Genomic DNA, 13,765 nt, shown 5'->3' with positions numbered 1-13,765 from the left:
TGGCTCTAACACTAATATTCTCTTATGCTCTCCTAACGCTGAACAAAATAGGGACAAAATATAAAACTCTCAAATCATTATACATTTAGCAAAGGAGATTTATTTTGCCCAAACACGGCAAGGATACAGTGGCATTTAGTTTCTCTGGATGCAGACCTCCTCCTCCTCTCCAGTCTGGAAACTCATCTAGTCAGTAAGTCTTCAGAGTAGGACTGTGGCACCCACCAAATCTGAGAGGTCCCAACTACAAGCAACTGCAACCTTTTATGCCCCCAGATCAGGAAGCTCTGTCAAGGAAGCTGTATCAAGAAAATGTTGGTCCTATCACACTAGAGCTAGCTTTTTCTCAAGTCTAGAGCCAGACTTATTTTCTGCTGCTAGAAGTCTCTCCTCAGATCTGTTTCTTCCCTCTTATGATTATTTCTCTGTATCTACGTCTATCAAGTATGTCTGCTCACTCAACAATGCTTTGAACTCTCAAACTGACCATCCAACTGCTTCTTTGGGAGTTGTCTCCTTCAGGGTAAATACCTCTATTGCTAAACACTGACTCCAATGTGTGTGGAGGGGGAGAGTTGGGGGGGGATAGTAGGAAGGAGAAAATTCTCTCTCCCCCTCTCCTGAGAAGTGAGGAATTAGGTTCTTCCCTGACTATTGGCTTTCCCTTCCTCTATTGTTCTAATCTCTTGAACTGCCATCTGTCCTCAAGGTTTAGCTATTTAGAGCCTTGCAAAAGTGTGGCCAATTTTTGTTAATTCAATGGCATTATTCCCTTCCTCCTTTCTGACTTAAACAGAGGTGTCCATACTTCCTAAAGGGATGATAGGGTATCAACATTCTGTTAACACAAATGTTCAGCATTTGTCATTATAGTCTGTGACTACATCCACTGAAAAGGAAAACCAAACCTCCCCCACATGTCTTTATATATGCCAGAGATTGGTCTTGAACTCAGGACTTTCTGAAGCTAAGACTTTAACCTCTAGGCTATGCTGCCTCTTAATCTTACCCTACATTTTTATTAGCTCTGATTTTTTTTTATTGGCAAATTAGAGCTTAGGAAAACTCCCATCTTATCAAATATTTTAGGCCTAAATCCTGCAACATAATTGTTATTCTAGCCTGGAATGTCTTTTAGGAAGTAGCTTCCTGTTGTGCCCATGTGGTCCAGGAAGCTGGAGAAGACAGCACCAAAGTCATTTTCAGATTCTTTAGAAAACACAAGTGAATCACACCTGTTCTCACTAATGCTCTTGCCAGAACAGGACAATCCACTTGAATACAAAAAGAGTGTTCAAATTCTTTTCAAAGGGACAATGACTGGAGTGAAAGTGAATGGGCAGCATCTCAAGTGTTAAAATGCTTTCCACAATTCAGGTTTTACTTCGAATCTATCAGATTAGCAACGAAGCCAGACAGAAAAATGACAGTTGCTAGAGGGGCTACATGTGAGGACAGGCACATTAATGCACTCTTGGTGGAACTTTGAAGTGATTTAATCAAAAATGTGTTTAGCTTTTGGTAACACATTGTAGAAAGGAAGCTAAAGCTTATGATGAGAGTGACCAGGATAGCACTTGAAACCATGCCATGGAAAGATGGTGTGAAGGAGAGAGAGATGGAAGAAGAGGAGATAAATATTGAAAGGGCTGTTGGAAAAGGAACTAGATTCATTGTGCTTCACCTCAAGGTCCAGAACCAGGACTAGGGCTTATAGCAGAAAGTTAAAAGGAAGATATAAGAATCCTCTGAGTTTTTCTCATATAGAAATAATTCAATTCTACATGAGAAAAAAAATTGACCCTCAGATCTGTCGCAGGGTCCTATAGGGTGGCTGCCTCAGGTTTTTAAATGGGGGCTATGTGACAACTTGTTAAAGTTGTGGTAGAAGATTTCTGCTTCAGGTATGTGTTTATCTAGACAACCTCTAAGATCCCTTCTTGAACTCTGAAATTCTCGGAAACACTACATTCCTTAGAAACCATTCTGGCCTAGTACTTCCTTCACTCAATCTAATTCCAGGTCCTCTGTCTATAAGTGTGTCTATACTTACTTCATCTCTAACATGGTCTCTCTGGTCTTCCAGTTCTAAGAGTCCATGACTCTACCCTTAATGGACTATTTCAAATTTCGAAAATCTAACAAATGAACATACTAAGTCCTTCATGTTCTTCCTCAATGTTCTCCAGTGAGATAGACCCCTTTGGATGGGTTTGAGTTGCATTTGTCCGTAACCTGATATATATGGTTTGGATAGTCTTTATTTAAGTCAGCTTTATGCTAAGGTCTGGGGAAGAGAGGACACAGCCAGAACAGGTGCAGCCTATATTTTAACCCTTACTCCTGGAATTCCCTAGGCTGAGTCTTGAGACATGCTGCCTTTAATTTATCCATCCCCCACCCCAACCCTCCCTAGGAGGGCATAAAGACTTTTTGTTCAACTTTTGGCACAGCTTCTCATTATTCCAAAATATGGGGCAGGTTAGATATTTCATTCATTTTCATGTAAGTGCCAGGTTCTGGTCCATTGCCTGTGGACAACATCCCCTATGTACACTTCTATACACATTCACACACACACACACACACACACACACACACACACAAACACACACAAACACATATACACACACCCCTACCCCTACCCCACCTCCTTATTTACCCACCTTCGAGCAAATAAAAACTATTGTTATTGTTTCACATCCCAATTAGGCAGAAGCCAAACAAGATACCCCAGAACCTCAGGGTCTATAGACAAAAGCTGCTTTCAAAAAGGAATTCAGACATTTCATTAGCAATTGAACTAAAAGTGTCAGAAGGCACCTACAATTTCAGACACCAGTACATTTTTCTCAAGAGAAAACAAGGGAGAAATAAAAAAGTACTTCGGTAACAAAATAACACGATTAAGAGAATAATCCTCTTTCTGGCTGAGCCTAGTGACAGCTGGGGGCTGGGATTTTGTAACCCAGGCCTCATGCTTTCCTTGAAGCCAGGTGCTGACACGTCTCAGTTCTATGGGGGTGGGAGGAGGGAAGGAAAGGGGCCACTTTGATCTATAGGAACTGTCCGCCAGATGGGGACCTTCAACATTCCATTTAGTGTATTTATTGTATGTTGCTGCCCCAAATTCCCTCCCCCCAGGGTGCCTGAGGGTGGTGAGAAAAGCAAGGAGGAGGGGGTTGCTTTAGGCTATGCTTGACCCTGCCAGAGGGTTAGGGCTGAACTGATGTACATTAAATATGGTTGGACAGAAGAATGCTACAGATGTCTCCTAGCAAATGGAAATGAAATCTGAGGAGCTGAAAAGAGGCCAGCTGAAGCACTTTTAGCTGCCAAAGAGACAAGTATTTGGTAGTGAGTTTTGAGTTCCACAACCCCACCCCAAACATCTCCCTCTCACATTCTAAGACTGAATATATCACACAGACCCAAATTCTATGTCTGCAGAAAAGGGTCATCAAATGTGACCTCCTACCTGCTTCACTAGTAGGATCAGAAGTGGGATACAAGGGGCTCCCTTGTAAACTTTCTAGTTTAAAAATTGTTCATCACAAGCTGAGGATGTGGGAAGGACAATATAGAAGAAACTTTCTAAAGAAGTCCAGGAAAAAATCACTCTATACCCCAAGAGTTCCTGAGTCCCCGAAGTAGGTAGCCAGTAACCTCTTTTCCTTGTTGAACCACTCAGTGACAGAGGATTCTCTAGAGATTATCATTAACATTGTCCCCAGAGCCAGTCATCTATCCTGCTAATGGAGTACAGTAATGGCTCTAGTAGGGAAAACTTAATGAGGGAGAAAAGAAGGTAACCATGAAATAAGAGGCATTTTTCATTGGTGGTTTTCAATGGAAATAGTTGAAGGTGACATTGGAGACAATGCCAATCTCAGGAAAACAGCAAGAGAGAAATGCGAGTGGGATTGCCAAAAGGTTTTGGGGTTGGGAGAAAGTAACAAGAAATTCACCAGAAATTTTTTGAGTCAAGCTCAGAGAAAGTCAAAACTCTTTCATCCTACTATTAATCATGATATAGGACTTTAGGGTATAATAAAGATTTGATAACTAGTGGATCTCTAACATTAATTCATGATAGCTTCTTTGTTTAATAAGAAAATCAGGTCAGAGTGGGACCAAAGGTATTGTATGGGTCCAGTGCTGGCAAGGGCAAGGCATGTGTTCCCAATGAGCTTTTTGTCTTTTGTCTTTTGTCTTATATAGAGAAGAACTTGACCTTGCAATTAGAAATCAGCTGCAGTGTCAGGAGAAAGAAACCTTTTTTAATGGTGACCAAAATATCAGAACTAATAACATTTAGGAAAATGGTGCATTGTAAGCATCCCTGGTACAAGGCTGAGCTATCGCTAGGGAACCTACATTATACAATCACTCCAGATCATCCAAAGAAAAACACCACTCTCAAGTTCTTTCCCAGTAGGGCTGGTTGCAGAATTGAAGGCTCCAAACTAAGCATATACATTCTATTTTAAGAGTGTTGTACTCAAATATTTTTTCCATCATTAAAAAGCAAGGATAAATACATCGCTTCCTTCCCATTTCTACAAAGGGCTGATGCCATCAACATCACTAGGAACATTCTATGGAGCAGGAAAAGAGGAAGCTGAGGCAAAACTCAGAGGATTCTCATATCCTCCTGCTTAAGAAGACCGAGCTCAGAGAAGAATTTTCACACACAGCCAAGTCTGGATGAAGAACAATGTAAATACCCACCTTTTAGGGCTTCAATTAACAATGTTATTACATTGAGACTTACTAGAGAACTAAGATCTTAAGAATAGCCAGGAACCACCATGAATCACAGAATCATAGAATTTCAGAGTTGAAAAGAACCTGATAGTGGCCCAATCCATGCCAGCAAATGAATTCTCTCAACCACAAGGAGTTCTTAACCCGAGTTCCATGAGCTTAAAAAAATACATACTTGTATAACTCTTTCAATATAACTAATTTCCTTTGTAATTCTATGTATTTAATTTTTTTAAAGAATTGTTCTGAGAAGTGGTCCACAGGTTTCACCAGTCTGCCATAGGGGGCCATGACACCCACACAAAAGGCTAAGAACCTTAACAACTTCTATAATATATCTGGCCACTTGTTCAACCAGCCTTACTTGAAGACCACCAAAAAGGGAGAAGTCACTGACTCTGAGGCAGCCCATTTCACTTGAATTGTCAGGAATTTTTTTCCTTAAATCAGGTTGAAATCCAGCTCTCAGTAACTTCCTACTATTGTTCTTAGTTCTTGTCATTTGGGTCCAAACAGAAGAAGTTGAATACCTCTTCCACTTACACTTGTAAGCCCCTCAAATACTGGAGGTGTCCTGGAGCCAGCTTCAACCAAGTTGGGAGTCACTTCTTAAATTTTCAGTGTGAGCAATTGCTTGGAAAGTAGCAAAGACTACAAATCAGAGCTTGATTTATTATTTTGTTGATTGTCTAACTTTAAGGAAGTCTTAATGAAGATTAAACTTTAAATTTTTATGGATTTTTTTTCTCTTTGGAGAGTTAAACATTTATGAGCCTACCCCCTATTAAGGCCTAGGGTTCTTAAGTTATTCTTACAGTTATAAGTAAACCCTGGTAGGTTCTAGCATGCTGAAAAGCCTTTGAATACAGGACTAATGGTGAACAGAGCTTGCTATCTGAGGACCAACCAAGTACAAAGAGACTTATCATCAATGGTTAGCCACCAAGAGACAAAAATATTTGTCTGTGATAATCCCTGAATTCAGAAAGGGTATGGAAGGTAGGTGAAACTGAGCAGTGATTTTCACTGAATATTTGTATTTCTACCACAGTCGATAGGGTAGGTAGGTGACCCAGTGGATAAAGTGCTGGGCCCAAAACCAGGAAGACTCATCTCCTTGAGTTCAAATCTGGCCTCAGACACTTATTAGGTGTGTGAACCTGAACAAGTCAGTTAATCCTGCTTGCCTCAGTTTCCTCATCTGTAAAATGAGCTGGAGAAGGAAATGGCAAACCACTCCAGTATCTTTGCCAGGGAAATCCCAAATGGGGTCATGAAGAATCAGACATGACTGAACAACATGAAACCATAGTCAGTGATAGTTACCATTGTTCCAAGTCAGATCTCCCTCCTGGAGAAGTTGAAGGACCTGGTGGAGGCATCTCTGTACTCATTGTTAGGAATACTAAAGTTCTAGTTCAGGAAACAGAAGTGAGATTTCAAGGGGCAGGGGAAGGGGATCCAACAGGGAGGAGGGAGATTTGAACCTCATCCACAAGTTGGAGAGTAAGACAGTGTTACACACAGGTGAAAGGGAAGGGAAAAACAACTTAAAACTCAAAAATAGATTTAAGCCTCTCTCCTGAAGAGGATGAGGCTGGGTACTCTGAGGAGAAAGCAACTGCTTGTTTACCTTCCAAAGAATGACAAAGTAGAGTCACAAAAAAACCTAGTATTTAAGGATCAGTCATTAAGAGTCAGAGGAAAGAGAGAAGAGTAATTGTAGGAATAGGTGATTCCCTGCTCAAAGTTCCTGGGATAACTATTTGTTAACCTGTTAATAAAAATAGAGAGGTCTATTGTTTTCTAGGGGCATACAATCAAGATTTAGCAGAAAATCTCCCAACACTTATCAAAATGGATAACTACTTTGCCTTTGATAATTCATATGGACACAAATGATACTACCAGAAGAAATCTAAAAAGTATTGCCAAAGATTGCAAAGTCTTGGACGAGAAACTGAAAACTATAGGAATATAGGCTAGGTTTTCTTTATTGTTGACCATTGAAGGCAAAGGATTCAGATAAGAAAAGGTGGCATCTGAGAATGGGATTTGGACTTCCAGATTGTGGCTTGAAATATAATGTTGACAGATTCCTGGCCAGAGATGGAGCACATCTAAAAGAGATTCTTACAAATCTAATCGAAAGAGCTTTAAACTGAAAAGATTGGAAGAAGCCTGTCTTTGAATATCCCCTATGCTCTATACCACAGAGATTAGCTAAAATGAAGGAAAAGTAACAGTTGAGGTACCTAGAAATTCACAGGGAACAAAACCTAAGAAAAGTGGTTGTAGTAAAATCCATGGCCCCAGATGTTTCACATCCAAGTGTCTAAAAGTTTAGGGAAGAAGCAAGAACAATTAGAAGTCACAATGTAAGGAGGAAAATTTGATCTAATAGGTATCACTGAGATCTAGTGGAATAAAATCCATGACTAAAATATGACTCCAGATGGATAGACCTTATGGAAAAGAAACAGGATAGGTAAAGAGTATGGGTAAGATGGAATAGCATTTTAAGAAGAAATATTTATGCAAGGAAATCAGGAACTATAGTGGGGGAGTATGATAGAGAGCATTTGTGTGAAAGTCAATGAAGGGAGAAATAGAAATGATTTTGTCATTGAGAAGTACACTACAGATCACCAGATCAGGAAGAGGAAATAGGCAAAGAGTTTAGAAAGTAGATCACTAGTCTGACACAGAAGCATAGGGAAGTAATAATGGGCAACTTTGATTATTCAGACATCTGCAAGACCACTCTTTCTCTCTCTCTCTAAAAGCAGAGCACTTAATGATATCATACCTTAAAGGGTGGAAAGACCACTAAGGAGAAATTCTGTTTTGGATCCAATTCTCATTAACAGGGAAAAATTGATCATTAGGTTGAAAATAATGGGAATCTTGTTGAAAAGTTACCACTCTTTCCTAGAGTTTGTGATGGGGAGAAAATCCAGGCATGGTCTGACATGCACCCTAGATTTTGGGAAAGCAGATTTGAAAGAGTTCAAAGGAAGAACCTGTAGGATTCAAAGGACTGCAATTCTACAAGGGGAGTTAGTCCAGAATGAAATTTTGAAGACACAAAGAGAAACAATTACATCGAGGAGAAAAAACTAGAATTTGCTTGGAGAGACTGATGTGGATGCACAGGGAACTCACTAACCAACTTGGATTTTTAAAAGAAAGCTACAGAAGAAGATGAAATAAGGTGAGGTAACAGGACAAATATTAGATTTTGACTTGTAAAAACATCAAAAGTGCTAAAGCTCAGAACAAACTTAGATTAGGAAGGGAAGCTAATGGCAACAAAAGGGGTAAGAATAGCTATATTGGGAGGAAAAAAAGATAATCGAAGAAGGGATAGAACCTTTACTTGGGGTGGATGGGATGATCATAATATAAAACAGAGAGAAGGTGGAACTGTTCAAGTTCTATTTTTCTTCCATTTTCTTTGCCAAGGAAAATGACTTTTACACTGGAAATGACAGTACAAAAATGACTACCAGGGAGTTAATATACAAGACAGACACCTAATTGCCCCTGAAGAATTCAAATCACTTAACCTAGATGAACCACATCCTTGAGAATTAGCAGGTGTGATTGCTGAGCTCCTGTCAGTGATATTTGAAAGATCATGGAAGAATGGAAAGGAGCAGGGCAAATATCTTACTCTTCAAAGAAGGGAAAAGATCAGACTCTGAAAACCATAAGCTAGTGAATATTATTTCATTTTCTGGGAAATTTCTAGAACATTTCATTAAAGAGATGGTTGGTGATTACCAAAGGCTAGCATGGCTTCATCAACTGCAGGTCATACCGGACTAACCTTATTTTTAAAATAGGTTTACTAAACTGATAGATGAGGAGAATGCTATCGATGTAGTTTACCTGTATTTTTACTAAAGCTCTTAATAGCATGTTTTATATTATTCTTATGGAGAGGATAGAGACATATGAGCTAGACTAATAAAGTTAGAAAGATCCAGAAGGCCAGACATAAAGATGAATTAATAGCTTAACATCAGCTTGGCAAAAGGTGTCCAGTATAGTAACCCTGGGATCTGTGCTTGACCCTGTGCTAGTTAGCATTTTTAAGTCAGGGACTTGGAGGAAGGCATAGACAGCATTTTCATTAAATTTGTAGATGGCATGAAACTGGGAGGGTTAGCTGGGATGCTGGGCAACAATCTGCATCCAACAGGATAACAGTATCCAACGAGCTAAAGTATTGAACTAATATGATAAAATTCAAGAAGGATAAATGTTGTCTTACACTGGGATTAAAAAAAAAAGAACAGTTTCAGAAGTCTGAAAAAGACTTAGACTTTGGTGGACTACAAGCTCAAAATGAATTAGCAGCATGACGTGGCAGCCAACAGAGCAAATGTGATCACACAAATGGGGTCATGAAGAATCAGGCACCATTGCAATGACTGAACTCCTGCTTCTGTCCTCTGGGGTCAAATGGAACAAATCTTATTCCCCCATTTTCACAGGAAAGCCCCTCAAAATACTTTAAGAGAGACATCATATCCCCTTGCCCTGAGTCTTCTCCTATCTAGGCTAAACATCTTTAGTTCCTTCAATCAATCCTATTAAGATGTGAATTCAAGGCCCTCCTCCATCTTGGCCATCATCTGCTGGATGCTCTCCAGCTTATCAATGTCCTCCTTAAACTGTATTGCCTAGATCTGAATACAATACTTAAGAAAAGATCTGACAAGGGCAGACTAGAGAGGGACTATCACCTCCTTATTCTTGGAAGTTATGACCCTCTTAATTCATATTTGTCCCAAATCCTGTGTTTCTCATAACATACTATGCCACAGTGGTTCTGAGCTTACTCTTTTCTTCTATCTGCAAGTATTCAATGTGTAATAAGGAGACCTGGGATCAAATACTGACGTTGTTCTTTCTGAACCAGTTGGTTTGCCCAAAGTGAATCCCCTAGCCAGATTATGAAAGCTGGTTCTGTTCCTAGTGATGAAGTTTCCTTTTCCATTTACGGTTCTGGACTCTTGTCTGGGCCCCAAATCTCTGGAGGCCATCAGACCCTGAAACCACATGCCCTAAGCCTGGCATCTCAGTGCTGTGCCCACCATTTTTTTCCCCTTTCTGTCCTTGTTTCTCCTGGGCCTACAATTCACTGGCAAACATACTTAATAACCAATGATCAATGAATACCTGTTCTCAGGTCAGAGGCTTATTCCAACCACCTCTCTGCTCTTGGATTGTTAAATCATAGGTTCATGGTTCATGCTTCCCCTCCTGAATTTACTAGAATCCAGGTTCATAATTAGAAAATGACTTTAACATAGTATCAAAGCTTCCTCCAGAAATCAGGGTGTGGCTGCAGTGCCCCACATACCAAATAGAAATGGTATCCAGAAGTCACAGCTCCCTCCCACATCCCTGTGAGAAGAATGCATTTTGTTGTGTTATAAAGCTATCTGTTGAATGTTGGCATGTGTTAGCTGCTAGAGGCCTTATTGGTTTTTATTTTTATTTAATGGCTAAAGAATTATCTCTTTGTTTCCAGGCTAGGACTATAATCACATTCATTGCTCAAGAAAAAGGTAATGTGTTAGACTTATACATATGAATAGAAACAGGTAAATTGTCATATTTCCTTCTGACTTTGTAATTTAAACAGTGTAAGTCAGTAGGGAAGGCTATAATTGGAGCCAAAGTAAGTGAGGTGAAAATTGCTAGGTGGCAGAGCATCTGCATCTCATTTTAATTAGTCAACTTTAATACAGGAAATGGAAAACTTCGTTTTTCTTGTCATTCAATCAAGGGTTGAGTTCTAATTGGGGATCCAAATGAACTGTCATGCCTTCAGGGAAGCATGGACTGAGGGGAGAATGTAACTCCGTCATGACCTTATGATTGCCAAAAACTTACCTGAGTGCAGGGACAAAGCTAAGGCTTGTCCAGGCCACTGTGACATGGGCTTAATATTCCATGTAAGCTCCTCTGAAGAAGAATAAACAAAAATCCTCTAGGGGTTAACCATTGTTAATTTACTTAGATCCAGGGTTTGTTTTTTTTTTTAAAGGTCTTTGGAAGTCCCGAATACTTTATACAACTGGCCTGCCCATGATGTTCAGAAGGCAGAGGCCTCTCCTGTTTGTGTTCCTCTGAGAAGAATGCATTTCATTGTATTATAAATCTCTCCATTAGATGTCGGCATGTGTTGGCTGACTAAAGTCCTTACTGGTGTGAAGGAAATGTTTTTATCCTATATATGTCCCTAGATATAGAATCATAGGATGTTGTGGAGGAAGGAACTTTGGAAGTCATCTGTCTGGTCAGATTTCCTTGTTTTACAGAAGACGTTGCTAGGATTGAGAGAGGACCTTCCTTCCCAAGGTCACAAAGGTAGGCAGTGGCAGAATTCGGGTTAGACATATCCAGGTGTTCTGACTCCTATAATGGCATGTTATACATACATAAAACATGATAAAATATGTTTGTGTATATGTGCATGTACATATAGTGATAAGGGCTAGATCTCTGATTTCTTTGAAAGAGGGAATTATTGAGTGAGTAAACTCCTTCACATGCACGTCAGCGAGATCTAGAGAGTTCCCTAGATTCCTGAGAGGATGTAACTTTTGCAGGATCACACAGCCAGTAGGCATTGGATGTGGGGCTTCAACCCAGGTTTTGAAGTTGGCTCTTCCTGCACTGTATCATTGCCCTTTTTCAGACATTTTTATAAATGTTAGCTTTTATTGTTGTTATTGTTATTATTATTATCTTCCTCACATTTTGTTGTTGTTGTTTTAGTCATTTTCAGTCATGTCCAACTCTTCATGACCCCATTTTGGGACTTTCTTGGCAAAGATACTGGAGTGGTTTGCCATTTCCTTCTCCAGCTCATTTTACAGATGAAGAAACTGAGGCAAAAGGGATTAAGTGACTTGCCCAGGGTCACACAGCTAGTGTGACACATAAAATATACACATAAAATAGAAAATTACATATAATATACACCAATGCTGCCATTGTTGGATCCATCAGAATAAAATCCGAGTCCTGAGTGCCACAAATTCAGCATAACAAGGGTTATTAATGACACCAAAGATAGGATCTGGATTATCACATTAGCTGGCTTCTTTAAACAAAGCTGATAATCCTGTATTAGGAAAATAGGATCTTAGATCATAGGAGCATAGATTTGTCTCTAGAAGAGCCTCCTGAGGTCAGTCAGTCCAAATTCCAGATTTTTACAGATGAGGAAACTAAGGGAGGCCTGGGAAGATTACCTGACTTACCCAAAGTCAAAGAGGTAGTAAGTAAGGAATCCAGTTCCTCCAATTCCAAAGTCACCAGGACTTAATACAGGAAAAATGTTACATTTATTTTCAAAGAGGCTATAACTGGACCCAAAGTAAATAGGTAACATTTCAAATGTTAAAACACTTTCTTCAACTCTGATGGGCAATGATGACAAAAATGAAAATGAATTGTTAGAGTGGGTGTAGGACAGTTAGGTGGTGCAGTGGATAGAGCACTGGGATTGAAGTCAGGAAGACTCATCTTCATGAGTTCAAATCCCATCTCAGACACTTACTAACTGTGTGACCATGGGCAAGTCATTTAATGCTATTTGTCTCAGTTCCTTGTCTGTAAAATGAACTGGAGAAGAGAATGGCAAAATCACTCCAGTATTTCTGCCAAGAAAACCCCAAATGGGGTCACAAAGTCAGACATGACTAAGAGGGTCTGTGGGAATACAAGCACATTAATGTGCTATTGGTGGAACTGTGGAGAGTTCTTTGGAATGATTAAATTGTGCCTACCCTTTGATGGATGGTGGAGAATTATGAGTATGAAGGAATACACAGAAGAGAAAGTTCAGAAGGGGACAAAGAAAAGCAGGTCACTGTTAGTATCATCTTAAATTCAAAATATTCTTCAAAAAAAGCAAGCTACTTATAATAAAGACTGACAGTTTCATAAACCATTTCGTTTTCTTCTCCTCTTTTTATATGGAAATGTTTGTGTTTGTGAAGTTCATAATTTTAAAAAAAACCTTCCATTAATACATCCCCTTCCCCTCCTCTAAAAAAAGAAAGCCCTTACTTAGAATTTGCAAAACCAATGTAACAAGTATTTCAGCTTGACTCCACCCAGCAACAGCAGTAGAAAAAGTGCCATGGGTGACTCCAGATAAAAGAATAGGAAACAGGCAATTCTGACCTAGTTAGTGGCACACAGAGGCAACACACACACACACACACACACACACACGCACCTTAGTGTGAGAAGCAATAAAGAATAAACACAAACTATGTAAATCAGAAATTTGTCTAGGTCCTAGCAATTTTCAGAGCGATAAATGTGTGTTTCTCTCCTAGCTAATATTCTCATTGTGTAAGTTCTGACAAGAATCTCCAGAAACTATTTCAGGGTAGATTTTATTTTTTAATGTGACGGGTGAGCTGAGGTAGGGGGGGTGGGGAGGGGAGCTTCATCACATTGAGGGGAGTTCTCCAACAAGATTTGATTTCACAGATGCTTTAAAAATAATGGCATAATCTTATCAGTTTTCAGCAAATATAATCTGAAGCGTTCAGGTTCCCGATAAAGGTGTATCCCGTTCATTGGTGCAGCAAACTGCAGATTAAGCTCTTTTTTTTTTAAATGCTTTTCAAATTGCCTGTGAAGCAACCTTTTATGAGATATGATGGTTCAAACAATTTTGCAAAAAGCGGGAGACAAAGAATCTGTTTTACACCTTACTGGTTTCCTAGGAAACCCTGAAGAATGTAATATGGTATCTCTTAGAGGTAGTTCAAGGACCAAGGTTCCTCTTTACTTATTTAATTTTTTTAAACAGTGTTTTAATATATGCCTCTTCCTTTTTCTTTAGAGGCAACATCTGAGGGCCAAACAAGTCTTCCAACAACAGTCTGGTCTGTCAGGGAGAGAGAGAAAGAGAGAGAGAGAGAGAGAGAGAGAGAGAGAGAGAGAGAGAGAGAGA

Source organism: Vombatus ursinus, unplaced genomic scaffold (genome assembly GCF_900497805.2).
Source record: "Vombatus ursinus unplaced genomic scaffold, bare-nosed wombat genome assembly UNPS02014807.1, whole genome shotgun sequence".
Lineage (NCBI taxonomy): Eukaryota > Metazoa > Chordata > Mammalia > Diprotodontia > Vombatidae > Vombatus > Vombatus ursinus.
This window is presented reverse-complemented; position numbering follows the sequence as displayed.